Source organism: Callithrix jacchus, chromosome 17, assembly GCF_049354715.1.
Source record: "Callithrix jacchus isolate 240 chromosome 17, calJac240_pri, whole genome shotgun sequence".
Classification (NCBI taxonomy): domain Eukaryota; kingdom Metazoa; phylum Chordata; class Mammalia; order Primates; family Cebidae; genus Callithrix; species Callithrix jacchus.
This window is the reverse complement of record NC_133518.1, coordinates 55,456,837-55,470,813: the sequence shown is the minus strand read 5'-3', so window position 1 is coordinate 55,470,813 and position 13,977 is coordinate 55,456,837. Positions and strand designations below refer to the sequence as shown.

At 39.4% G+C, this 13,977-nt stretch overlaps 2 pseudogenes; both read left to right on the top strand.

The window, feature by feature from the left end:
* Positions 1-5,796: 5,796 nt before the first annotated feature.
* LOC144576441 (chromodomain Y-like protein pseudogene) lies at positions 5,797-6,370 on the top strand (annotated as a pseudogene).
* Positions 6,371-6,485: 115 nt separating this feature from the next.
* On the top strand, positions 6,486-7,864 carry LOC100411015 (chromodomain Y-like protein; annotated as a pseudogene).
* The last annotated feature ends 6,113 nt before the right edge of the window (positions 7,865-13,977 follow it).

Here is a 13,977-nt window from a genome sequence, read left to right as displayed (position 1 = left end):
ACCAATAGGAAAAACTTACACACATACTAATAATTCGTTACACAACCAGTAGGAAACACTGACATACATATTAAAGTGTTTTGAAATAAAATATACCGATTTCTGCACTTGATATGCATCAAAAACATAAGGTAAGTTTACTACACAGAGGCATAAATAGATGGTTAGAAGCACGACAAAGCAATCACAGCAAACTGTTCACAGTAAAATCTAGATTGGGGGTATATGGATGCTAACTTAAAATTCTTTCAACTTTTCTGTACGTTGAAAATTTCAAAAATAAAATGTTAGGGAAAGGGCTATATAAATTACTAATTTTTCCAAAAGTTCAGTCATTTGGCTTCCTAAAAATAAAACATGTACTTTTCTCAACAAAGGCCTTGAATTTTTCTAGAAATGTTATACTTCTAACTATCTCTACTGCCTGGTTCCCCTGATGACTAAATGCATGAAGGGCTAAAACACAGCAAAGGTAATTAATTAGACCCCATGGAGACTGAAGGCTTGACCTTGACATCAGTAGTGACAAGCATAGTCAACTGGTCTACCTAGCCTAAGAAAAAAGTAGGAACCCTGTGGAATGCTGACATATAGATTTGCAAATGAATTAGCTCGATGACTTATGAAATCTGAACTACATGAGGTATTCTGAAAATTGATAACTATTCCATACTTTAATGGAAAAACACCAGGAAGAAAAATTTTGACGTAACTTTCATTCTTTCAAGAAGAATATATACCACTCCCACCTTTATGAGAAAATTGTTATTTCCATAAGGAACTATTGGGCAGTTAAGAAAACAGGCAGTTTCTAAGGGCGTTTTTCATTATTAGGGAGTAAGATTAAAAGAAAATCTATGGATGTGATTTATTGGGCCAGAGGATGTAGGGAGAACTGGCTTCTTTGGAATTTTTTCTGATACAGGTTCAGGGGAATGGGTATGATTATAACGCATGAGCTGCTGTTTTCCATACTAAGTAATGCTTTTTCTTACTCGACATCTTTCTTTATCATCACTGCACAGTGAGGCTGGGCTCAGGCTTGTGGGTTTCTGCCTGAGAAGGCACATGCAGATAATTTAGAGTCAGATTCTTAGCTTTTGAGATTCTAAGCAGGCCTTTGAAATTCGTGAGAAAAGAACAAGGGTTTTAATTTTAAAAAGCTGGGCTTTCTACCATTTTCAGTTATAAAATTTTGGTTAGGAAATCAAAAACAAAGCTCTGAAGAAATCAGGGCATACAGTATAAGCCATCACCACTGGCTCTCCACCCAGTTACATGATAGAACCACCTGGGGACGTTTCCTGAAAATGCCATTGCCTGGGCTGGGTCTAGACCAGTTGAATGGAAATCCCTTGCTGTGGGGCTCAGTATTGGTATTTTTAAAGTCTCCCCCCAATACCCACACACTAGGTGATTCTAATAAGCGCTCAGAGTTGAGAACCCCCGCCCAACCCAACAGAATAGAAACTCAATAGATAACCATGCAGACAGACTTCCCTGCTCTTTGAAACTAGGTCAAAGGTACTTGAATTATTAAGGTAGAGTCAGATTAGAGCTCCAGGCTTACATGTTGCTGTGGGCCTCTGGGAAAGGGTCCTGCTCCCTGTCTCTATCGGAGGGTGATGGAATCTCAGATAGAGTTGGTGGGGGGTACCTAAAAGTGAGAACATGTATGTCTTGTTACTGAACCAAACCCACAAATACCTGTACCAAGGTTTGGAGCAAGAAAAAGGAGGGCATTTATTTGCAAGGTGCCAAGCAAGGAAAATCAGACAGCTATTGTGTGAGATCCTACTTCCCCAGTGGCTTATGAGCAAGGGTTTTTAAAGGCAGAGGAACATTTTTGGAAACAGAAGTTACAGGTATGAAAAAAAAATAGAAACTTGAGACCCCAAACTCACTACACCGAAGGGAAAGTTAAGCTTAGCAGCTGAGTCATCAATACTATCTTCCTCTGGCTCCCAGATAGCTGTAATTTCACAACCCCATGTCATAGCCTCATTTCCTCTACTCCCTCTTTCCACGTTTACTTCATTTTAGGTAAAATGTAGATTTACCGAGTGTGAGACAATGCACCATTGACTTTTTCCTCTGTTCCCTCTTTTTACATGTAAAATGTAGATTTACTTAGGGTAATCAGAGCTTCACAAGAATGTAATCACCTGCCTCACTGCCTTCCTCTTTTCTTCCCCCTTCTGCTTGTGGTTTCCCTTTTGTGAACTGAAGTTCACAAAAGCCCCTTTGGAAAAAACATCAATCACAGGAGCATCTATGATCTATGCTATTTCTGAGGCACATCCTCAGCTTTGGCCAAATAAATCTCTGATGGATGGAGACTTGCTTCAGTCATTTTTTTGGTTTACATTTTGGTAACCACAAAGGGGCTTTCTGAGTGGAACTGGCTGTTGGCCTGTAGCAACTCTCCTACTGGGGCCCTGGTACCAGCTGGAGCTCTTTATTGCTTTGACCCATTAGATGATTTGCTGGAGTCTGAGAGCTTCTCCCTCCAGAGATCCCTGATCACCAAAAAATTTCCAGTTGCGATCTGAAGTTTATTCTGCTGCAGAACTCCTTTTCTGGGAGTTCTTACTCACTTCTCACAAGGAAGATGACTTTCCTGCTTCCGGGAGGGCAGAGAGCAGTTTTCAGTTTGGGCTCCATCTCCAGGTAAGGAACTGGTTTGAGGTTTCACTTGGGGATTTAGTAGCTGAAGGTCAAGGCTTACTGTCATTTGACTGTAACTTCTCTTTATGCTCAGAAATCTCAGTTATATGTAAATTGTGTGATTGCTTTTTTCTATGTTTTTTCATTTGTTTGCTTTGTTTCAGTCCATCTTCTATTAGATTTAACCAACCTCTGGCCCCCTCTAAAGTTGACTAAAACCCCTGCAGCTGTAGAAAGTCAAGCTCCACCTCTAAAAACCCCAGCCACCTAAGAAAAACCAAAATTTGACTATCTGAAATGTTTCACATGATATGACTGCCTATCCAGCCTCTCTCTCTCTCATGGTGCTATTAATTTAAAGATTTTAGAGATCTTATATTGTAAAGGATTAATGAAAAGATCAGATATTTTAAAGGATGCCTAATAGTTTCATGACTAGCCTTAAAAATTCTCTTACTAAATTAAGAGCAAAATCTGACTAAAAATAGTTTTGGTGGTTAAAATTCCCACCACAACTTGGGTTTGCTTCCTGATCAGGGAACAACAGTGGCCGTTCTATCTTGTAGCCTAATCGTTAAAATTCTGCACTTTCACCTCCACAGCCTGGGTTTGATTCCTGATCAGGGAACCAGCCCATCTGGGTTTGATGTTTTTGTGGCTTTTGGGGTACCAATGTATGATTGATCTCTTCCCCTTCCAAGGACAGCTCTTGATTTCTTGTCTTCTGTGGTGGGGGACCCAAGGCTTTTGGGCCTTCATGTATGGACAGTAAGCTTAAAAGCTAAGACCCTAGAATATATGGACTGAAAGAAATGTGAGTTAGACCCTGTTTATGGCTAGTGAAATTTTCCTTTCTCTTGGTTATTTTTGGGGTGATTCCGGATCGTGTAAAAACTCCCTGTCACCTCTTTGGAGACAAGTCATGCATGCATTTGTGGTTATAATTTTGGTTAAGGCAATTGAGAGGGTGTCTTTGGTAAGGATGTTCAAAACCAAAAATATCAGGTGTTTGTCCCAGCTAAAAGCTGGTAATAAGAGATTTGAAAGGAATTTTTTAAAAATCTGAATGGAATTGGCTCACTCCAAATCTATGATTAGAAGTCAGCTTAATTAAAAGTTGATATCCAAGGTAGATTACATATGAATGGTCATTATGCTTTTTCTCTTTTTGGATTCTATTTTTCAGAATTTTTTAGTTGACTGGAACATTAAAAAAATGACGTGCTTGGTACTTCTGTTCACTTCCTTTCTTAAAAGTTATTCTATTTACTTTTACTCCACCCTATTTCTCCTTCCTCTTTGCCATCTTCCGTCTCTTTTGGATTGTGTTACCTAATCTCTTTGGCTATTAGGGGTACTAGAAATACTTTGTATTGTGAAAAAAAGACTTGGCCTTGAAGTGTATAATAAATAGGGAATGGGCTGATCACAGAGTGAGCTGATTGGCTTGGGTTGCTCACTGGCCTCTGGGAAATGTCCTTACAGAGAGGAACACTATGGAAGTGTAACCCTCCGATGGGTTCACCTTACCCACTGCCTAGACAGAGCCGATTTACCAAGACAGGGGAACTGTAATGGAGAAAGAGTCATTCACATGCATCCGGCTATGTGGGAGATCAGAGTTTTATTATTACTCAAATTAGCCTCCCCAAGCATTTGGGGATCAGAATTTTAAAAGACAATTTGGTGGGCAGGGACTTGGGAAGTGGGGAGTGATGATTGGTCAGGTTGGAGATGGAATCATAGGGGGCTGAAATGAGTTTTTCTTGGTGTCTTTTGTTCCTGGGTGGGATGGCAGAACTGGTTAAGCCAGATTACAGGTCTGGGTGGTGTCACTGATCCATGGAGTACAGAGTCTGCAAAATATCTCTAGCACTGATCTTAGATATTACAACAGTGATGTTATCCACAGGACCAATTTGGGGAGGTTCAGACTCTTGAAACCAGGGGCTGCATGACCCTTAAACTGTAATTTCTAACCTTGTAGGTAATTTTTTAGCCCTTCCTAGGCAGACTGGTCCTCAGGCAAGAAGGGGGTCTTTTCTGGAAAGGATTACTATCAATTTTGTTTCAGAATCAAACCATAAACTAAATTCCTTCCCAAAGTTAGTTCGGCCTCTGCCCAGGAATGAACAAGGACAGCTTAAAGGTTAGAAGCAAGATGGAGCCAGTGTGGTCCGATTTCTTTCACTGTAACAATTTCCTCAGTTGTAATTTTGCAAAGGCAGTTTCAACTTTCCAGTTTATGTATATTTGGATCAGGTTTACATTAATTAAAATGTTAATTCTTAGCAACTCTTATTTTTAGTGAAAAACCTAAGAGGTAGCATTTTTAATTATGTGTCAGATGCAGAGCTCAGGACAAAAGACAGAGCTGCAGATGGGGTCCAGCCCTTCCCAGTGGAACCAGGGGCATGGCTGGGCCAGGGAGAACTCTACATGTTATTAGGCCTTACTGCGGCCAATTTGTTTAGAACCTATATTTTTTACACAATGTATATAAAGAAAGTAAGAGGAGTTTTGATTTAAAAAATTATAAGAAAGAATAGAAATGTGATTTTTGTGAAAGGGAAAGTAATTTTACATAGTTTAGAGAATTTTTGTTTTTTAATGAAAGGAGTAAAAACAGTGTCAGGTAAAGCTATATGAATATAGAAAGGTGAAAAAGAATGTAAATTTTTGTCCTAAGGTACAATGCTGGGACAAAACTGAAGGTTTAAGCAAGTTATAGAAAGTGTATGAAATTGACTTGTGAGAGGAATTCTGTGTGTGCTTAAATTGGCTAAAATGTAAAAGGAATTATTTAGTTTCCTATAAATTAAACATTAATATCCAAAGCACACCGATACTAGGGTCTGGGCCCCTGTGTCAGAATACAGGGTTTTATTTGTTTATTTGTTTTTTGCAGGATTGATCCACTCTTTAACAAAAGATTGAAAAAGTTTTTAAAAGGCTTATGGAAATCTTACCTTATGGTCTAACTGGTTGAGATCGAACAGATTTGTTTATTTATAAGGTTTTGTGAAAAATTAGCTTTAAGTCATTGTTCTCCTAAGGTAGGAAATGGCTGCGATTCCTGATCTGAAGAGTTTTATCTTGGGTAGTACTGGCTTTCAATGATCGATTGTTTGGGTACACAAGATTTGGAAAAGGAGTAAACTGGATTATGTTGGCCTCTGCCAACTAAAAGGACAGGCTGAAAGAATTGTTGACAAAAGGAAAACTAAGAAGGGAAGACAGAGTATTTGATTTGATGAAAGGGCTATGACAGTGAGGATGACACTTAGGAACCAGAGCAGCATCTCATGAACCATGAGGAATACAGACACCATGTCAAAAAGCAGAAAGTGAGCACACTTGCCAGAACAAATAGCACCTCTCTAAACAATGCTAGGAAACAAATCTCCAGATCAACCAACAGCAGCTTTGGTGAGACCTCTCCTAAGTCAGTAGTGATTGGCAAACACCATGAGTCTAAAAACAGCCCGTGGTCTCTGCTACCCAGAAGTTCAGGAAAAACACAGCTCCATCTCTATCTAGCTGGAAGAATATTGATCTAGCAAAGTCAAGGATTAAGAGCCCCATGAAGGGCAGGACCACAGTGGATAACTTTCAAAACAAGAGACTCCAGAAATGGGACTCTGTTAGGCAGGGTCAGGAGGACATGGTAGTGCCTGAATTGCCAGTTGGAGCTATAGAATAGTGGCAGGAGAATCGCAGGCTGGAGCTTTATTAGGCCCCTATGCACAGAGCAGGCCAGGATGGGAAGCAGACCCTGAGTACACCTGCCTGTATACAGTGCCTCAGGTGCTGGCCCCATGACTGCAGCCATGACCAGGGCCCTAGCTGTTAATAGGAAAGGTATATCTCTGTTTGTGGATGCATTAACAGCCAATGGAACAACCAACATGCAGACATCTGTTACAGGAGTGACACCCGGGAGAAGAAAATGTATTGATGACAGAAAAGGCCAACTTTTGGCAGATGATTGCATCTCAGCACGAGGCAAACAGAAAGTGCCTGCCGATAGACATTGTCATCAGGAAGCAGGATGACTTCACCCATCTTGTTATATTCACAAAATCATCAGAGAATAACTCACTAAATCCCAAGGAAATGAGCAAAGTCCAGGCCAGGCATGGCAACTCACTCCTGTGATCCCAGCACTTTGGGAGGCCGAGGCAGGCACATCACTTGAGGCCAGGAGTTTGAGATCAGCCTGGCCAACATGGTAAAAACCTGTCTCTACTAAAAATGCAAAAAATTAGCTGGGCATGGTGGCACACACTTGTAATCTTATCTGCTTAAGAGTCTGAGGCAGGAGAATCACTTGAACCTGGTTGCAATGAGCTGAAATGGTGCCACTGTACTCCAGCCTGGGCAACAGAGTGAGACTCTGTCTCAAAAAAAAAAAAGCAGTCTAAAGTGCTATAAGCATAGCTGCTGATGATGACAGCAAGCTTGTGCTGCTCAGTGCTGTTGGCAGAGTCTTCTATTGTGCACACTTGACTTTATTTTGTACAGCATTCAACAAATGACAGCAAAAGAGAAAGCACTAAAACAGGAGAAGCTATCAGAAACTTCACGAATACATTCATATAGTTTCAGAAGCCTATAGTAGTAGTCCATGGCCCAGCCATTGGGCTAGGAGAATCTATATTGCCCCTTTGCAATGTGGTCTGGACTAATGAAAAGTTTTAGTTTCCACCTCTCTCTGCTACCTTTGGACAGAAAACAGATGGCTCTTCTACCATTGTTTCCCAAGATAATAGGAAGAGCATTTGCAAATGAGATGTTGCTCAGTGGGCAGAAGCTGACTGCAAAAAAGGCAAAGGTCTGGTAGCCCAAGTATTTTGGCCCAGGATCTTCCCCCAGGAAGTTATGGTTTGAATTAAAGAGCTTGCTCATGTAATCCATTTGTGCTTGAGGAATCCGAAGCCATGTGTACTGCAACATGAAGACGGAGTTGGAACAGGCCAACGAGAGGGAGTGCAAAGTGCTGAAGAAAATCTGGGGCTTGGCCCAACTGTTGGACTCCATGTTAAAGTGCTTGTAGAGGAAAATTGATGACTTTTGAGCATCAAGCTACCTGCTGATGACACTAGGATGAGCTGAGCAGAAAACATCATTAATTGCCCTAATACATTCTTGCGCCTGAAATAAGCTCACCATAGTTCACACTTGGAAGCAGGACTGGAAATACCTAAGTTATTTATTATCAAGGAGTTTTTAAGTACAGTAGCTTTAAAATAAATAACCACCAAGCTGCTTTGTCCATATGTCATTATTTTATACTTACATACACAAAAGTTTAAAAGTATAATGGTGAGCATTAGACTGCTCTTGGAAGCTCTAATTTTTGTTTTTGTTTTTTAACTAGTACAATATAAAAAAATGGAATTCTGTTTTATTAGTTTTGAATTGCAGAAAAGTCCAGAATAATGTTTGGTAATGTTTTTCTCATCTTTTTCTTCTAGAGTACAGAATCTAAAGGGGTATCAGCAAGTCTCACTAATACAGAGATACAGAATGTTTAAGGCATTGCTTTTGTCTCCAAGAAGGTACAAATACTTCAGAGATGGGAAATTCTAATTAAAAAGTGAGACTTATCTTTTAAGATAAATATTTATCATTAAAAATACACTGGGGGTCAGGTGCCGTAGCTCACATCTGTAATCCCAGCACTTTGGGAGGCTGAGGTGGGCAGATCACCTGAGGTCAAGAGTTTGAGACCAGCCTGACCAATAGGGAGAAACCCCATCTCTACTAAAAATATAAAGTTGGACATGGTGGGGCATCCCTGTAATCCCAGCTACTCAGGAGGCTGAGGCAGGAGAATCACTTGAACCCAGGAGGCAGAGGTTATAGTGAGCCAAGATCACACCATTGCACTCCAGCCTAGGTAACAAGAGTGACACTCCATCTGAAAAAAAAAAAAAAAAAAAAAAAAAACTACTGATGAGCACACCTCTAAACCAAGCATATACTTAGGATTCATGCTGAGATACCAATTGATTTCCCCTTCTTTTTAAAATATGTCCAGCTCTTACCCAGTTAGCATGAAGAAACCACTGTCTCTGTAAAAGAAAGCTTGTTTTATAGTATTAGTGAATCACTGAATAGCTTAATCATGAATATCTAAGTTATAAGTTAGTCTTACCAAGTTTTAAATAGTTTTTCTGACCCTTTTTAAAAAACTACAAAAGAGCTTTTTGTCACTGGATCAGAAATATTACCTTATATACAGTTTTCATTTTCCATTTTCAGATATGACTGATGTATTATATCAAAATAAAGTCTTTTTATGTTTATAAAATGTAATTTTTAGGTTCATTTAGAATATATTTTATTTAATAAGTTAAAGTTCTTTCAACATAGTATTAATTGCAGAAACTCCTTTCAAAATAAAAAAGAGCTACTTTATATTTAACATTTAATGTTCTTGGACTCTGCTTTTATGTCTATACAATATACTAATATGGTGCCCAAGAGTGCCCTGCGTGGATAGACATGTGCATTCCTTCAAGGAGTGGGTACTGATTCCAGACTAAGATGCTTATTGTGTTAGACTGTTCTCACACTGCTCATAAAGACATACCTGAGACTGAGTAATTTACAAAGGAAAGAGGTTTAATGGACTCACAGTTCCACATGGCTGGGGAGATCTCACAATCATGGGGGGAGGCAAAGGAGAAGCAAAGCCATGTCCTACACTGCAGCAGGCAAGAGAGCTTGTACAGAGGAACCCCCATTTATAAAACTGCCAGATCTCTTAAGCCTTATTTACTACCATGAGAACACTATGGGGGGAACTGCCCCCCCTATTTAGTTATCTCCACCTGGCCCCACCCTTGATACGTATGGATTATGACAATTCAAGGTGAGATTTGTGTGGGTACATAGCCAAACCATATCACCTATTATTAGTTAGGCTTCTGAGTTTCCAATCATATCGAATGTATGAAGATTGAAATAAAAATCAAAACCTTATTTCTGTACAACTCTGAAGTTTATACCTGGGACTGACCACCACCCCAGCCATGCAAAGTGCTGTACAGTGTGTACAGTGTGTGCAGTCAATTACTTGACTGGTACAGTAATATTGCATCTGTGGGGCCTACCTTTTTATTCAGTGGTTTGAACCATAAATAAACTCTAAAATCTGTAAAGTTTTTATAGAATAAATATTCAGCTATAAAAACTGGTTAAATCAAAGTAATATTTCTTACACATGCACAAACACACACACATATAAATATATACATATAATTAGCTGTTACTAATACACTAATACAAAGGTAAGATTTGGTTTTCTCTTTTGAACAAGATTTTCATGTAACATTAAGAGGGAATAAAATATTTTTGTTTACCTTGTAATCCAAAAATAAAATTCTAAGTGCCCAACTGACTAAATGGATCCATCTGTTTTTAGCCAAGGTGGTCCCGAAGAAGCCTGAAAAACAAGTTCAAGTGTGATGGGAAGGGGATGACAGACAGGCCACGTTATACCCTCCTCTCTTTGAAATTTAGGCATAATGAGCAACACTAACATTAAAATAGAGATCATGAGACTGACCAGACTCTGGAATTTGGTGTCCAGATAGGAGGTTTCAGAAAGAATAGAAGGTAAATTTCTCTTATTGGGCCTTACAAGGTGTCAGACGCTCTAGAAAAAGACCTAGCAAGGGAAGGAGATTCTCTACAGAATGCAAATTTCTCCCACAAGAGACAGCTTTGCAGAGCCATTTCAAAATAGGTCAAAAAACAAAAACAAAAACATTTTGGGGTAAAACACTTTGATTTCCTCCGGGTTTAATGTTGTTACCTTCTTGCTTATAGGTTGGTTATTTGCATCTCAAGGTAAACTAGTTTCCTTATTATGGGACCCTGTTCTGTTCCCACGCAGTGTCCTAGAAGATGGCAGACCTCACAGAGAGTTCTTGGGGGCAAAATGGTATGGCAGCCCTAGAGTAAAAATGATAGCATTCTAGGACAAGCAGTACACAGTGAGTAAGTCTGAAATGGACATCCAAGACCACGGACAGCTCCATAGTTGTCAGTGTAAATCACCAAAGACAAGAGAGCCCACCACCACTTCCACCTCCACGGCATGCTTTACCCAGCACATAGACACCCCTCTCCCCAGCTCTTCCCAGAGCAAAGGAGAGATAAATAGGTGAAATTTGAATTGACTGAGTTTAAGTGTGATTTAACTATAAAAAACACTGAACTGACTGTTAACCAAGGGTTGACTAAAATACATCTTGTAACAACAGGGATAAAAGGAGATTTAAATGGAGATTAAGTGATTTTTTCCATCACCAACAGAACTCTAACTTTATTCAGAATGTCAGTGTGTGTAGCTAAAAACAATATTTCTAAGTACCCTTTGTAGAAGGTCAACAGAGAAATTATAAGTTGTAGGGTGGAATTTGTTAAAAAATGCTGTTTAAAATGGAGTGTCTTGGCTGGACAAGGTGACTCATGTCTATAATCCCAGCTCTTTGGGTGGCAAAGGCAGGTGGATCACCTGAGGTCAGGAGTTTGAGACCAGCCTGGCCAACATGGGGAAACCCCATCTCTACTAAAAATACAAAAATTAGCTGGGTATGCATCAGTACACCTGTAGTCCCAGCTACTCAATAGGCTGAGGCAGGAGAATCACTTGAACCCAGGAGACAGAGGCTGCAGTGAACCAAGATCACACCACTGCACTCCAGACTGGGCAACAGAGCAAGAATCCATCTCAAAAATAAATAAATACATAAACGGAGTACCTTAGCTGGCAGTTGTCCCTCGTATTTTTCTTTCCTTCTTCTTCCTCTGGACAGGATGGCTGGAGGAATAGCTACCACTTTGTGACCAAAAAGAAAAGGCTGAGAGAATCACAGAGACCTTAACTCTGGTGTTATTGAATCACCTGCTTCTAGACTCCTCACTACCTGAGAAAAATGACTCCCTGATTTGCCTGAGCCTGTTTCTCAGGTTTCTAAATAGACAAATGCAATTCTGAACTGATACAAAGAAAAATGTTAAAACCTCTCAGAGTTATTCATTGTTGATCAGTTGTTATATATTCTTCTAGACTTTTAAAACTTTACATTTATGTGCAATGTTCTAAAAAGTAAGACTTTTTTTAGTATTATAAAAACAAAGATTCCTTAAATCTTTGAGAATAAGAGCTAATACCTTTAAAAATAAGGTTTTGCACTAGAATTTGTGTGAATGTGAAAGCCAAGCTTTATTCAAATTACAGATGTCTTGAAAATCCACATGAAGCTCAGTTTCTTTTATGGATCACACGTTATTGGATGCTTGTAGTACTTTTGAAAGGGTCTGTAGAAGGGAAAAAATAATTTTCTCTTCTACCCTTCCTGAGTTCTTAGTTGAAACTCCATTTAACAAAAGACAAATTAACAAGAGAAAAACAAAAGTTTAATAATGTGTACCTCTTGTATAAAAAGAAGATCGCAAGATCAATGAGTCCATCTCTAGAGTAGATCTCAAAAGGGTAATCTTAGAATTCAGGCTTAAATCCCATTGTTCTCTGAAACAATGAAAGAAGAGTGTGGGGAGAATTTCCGTTAAGAGGTGATAGCCATGAAAAACACTAAAACACTGGTATGATTTGTTATGCAGATTTAATGGTTGCCTTCTCCATTGATTATAGAATCTCTAGTCACTTAGTCATCCTTCTCATCCCTGGTGTAGACAGGGAGACACCCTTACAAATGGAAATTTCCTTTATAGATGCAAATTTCTCTTACAAAAGGGTAACTTCAGAACTCCACTGGCTGCAATTTCTCAAAATAACCAACTCAAAATAATCCTTATGCAAAAGAGGGATATTTGGGGTGGCATATTCTGGTCTTCTACGGTTATATTTTGGGTAGGTATGTCCTGGCCTGATTGGGTCAACTCCAAATGATGCTATTGAGTCATCTTGGATTTTAGCAATAATAAAATTTTCAAAGACAGACATGAAACTTTCTGATCCATATTCTGAGAGCAGAAGTGGTAAATTTGGAAAACAGATGCAACTAGTTATTTGTAATTTCAGGAGTCTGAAAGGAAAAGCCAGATATGACACTAAAAATGCTAATTTGAGAAATGTGCTTGTTAGCTGCAGTGGCTGTGAGAATGTGCCTCTGTGATCTCCAACAGCAGCAAGCAAAACTGACTGACAGCCCCAGGTGCTGCACTTAGCTGTCCACTGTTGTGTTTGCACCAAGCCACACTTCTCATGAGTTGTTCTCAGCCATGGATTGAATGAAGGCAGAGATACTCATGCAGGCCTCAAGATACAGGACTTCTTTGATGGGCAACTTTGGCACAAGGACACTCTGACAGCCTCACCAAATTTTCACAAGAATGACACTGCAACCTTAGATGCCTTGGCCCAACCTTCCTGCCTTCCATCTGCCTTCCCTTTGATCCTTCCCTATTTCTCTTATAAGTGTTACTCTTAATACATTTCTTGCACATTTTATTTTGTCCTGGTATCTCCTTCTTAGAGGACTCAAACTAACATATTATCTACAGGAACAATAGCTTTAACTAGGAGGCAACTATTATAGGGGAGGGAAATATGATACCTTTCCTCACCCATTATAAGGGCCATGGCAGACTCTCCTATAACAAAAGACAGGTTAACAACAAAGGAATATAAATCATTCTATTATAAAGACACATGCACACATATGTTTATTGCAGCACTATTCACAATAACAAAGACATGGATCCAACACAAATACCCATCAATGATAGACTGGATAAAGAAAATGTGGTACACATACACCATGGAATATTATGCAGCCATAAAATGGAATGAGATCATGTTCTTTGCAGGGTCATGGGTGAAGCTGGAAGCCATCATCCTCAGCAAACTAACACAGGAACAGAAAACCAAACACTGCATGTTCTCACTCATAAGTGGGAGTTGAACAAAGAGAAGACATGGACACAGGGAGGAGCCTGTCAGGGATGGAGGGTGAGGGGAGGGAGAACATTAGGACAAATAGCTAATGCATGCAGGGCTTAAAACCCAGGTGACGGGTTGATAGGTACAGCAAACCACCACAGCATACATATACCTAGGTAACAAAACTGCACATTCCACACATGTATCTTGGAACTTAAAGTTAAAAAAAAAAAGTTAACAAGAGAAAAGCATAATAGATTTATTTAATTAGAGTTTCACATGACTTGGAAGCCTTCAGAAATGAGGACCCAAAGACCCAGGGAAAACTATTTTTATGCTTCAGTTCAATGAAGAATGAATAGCTGTGTAGAAATGTGATTGGACAAAAA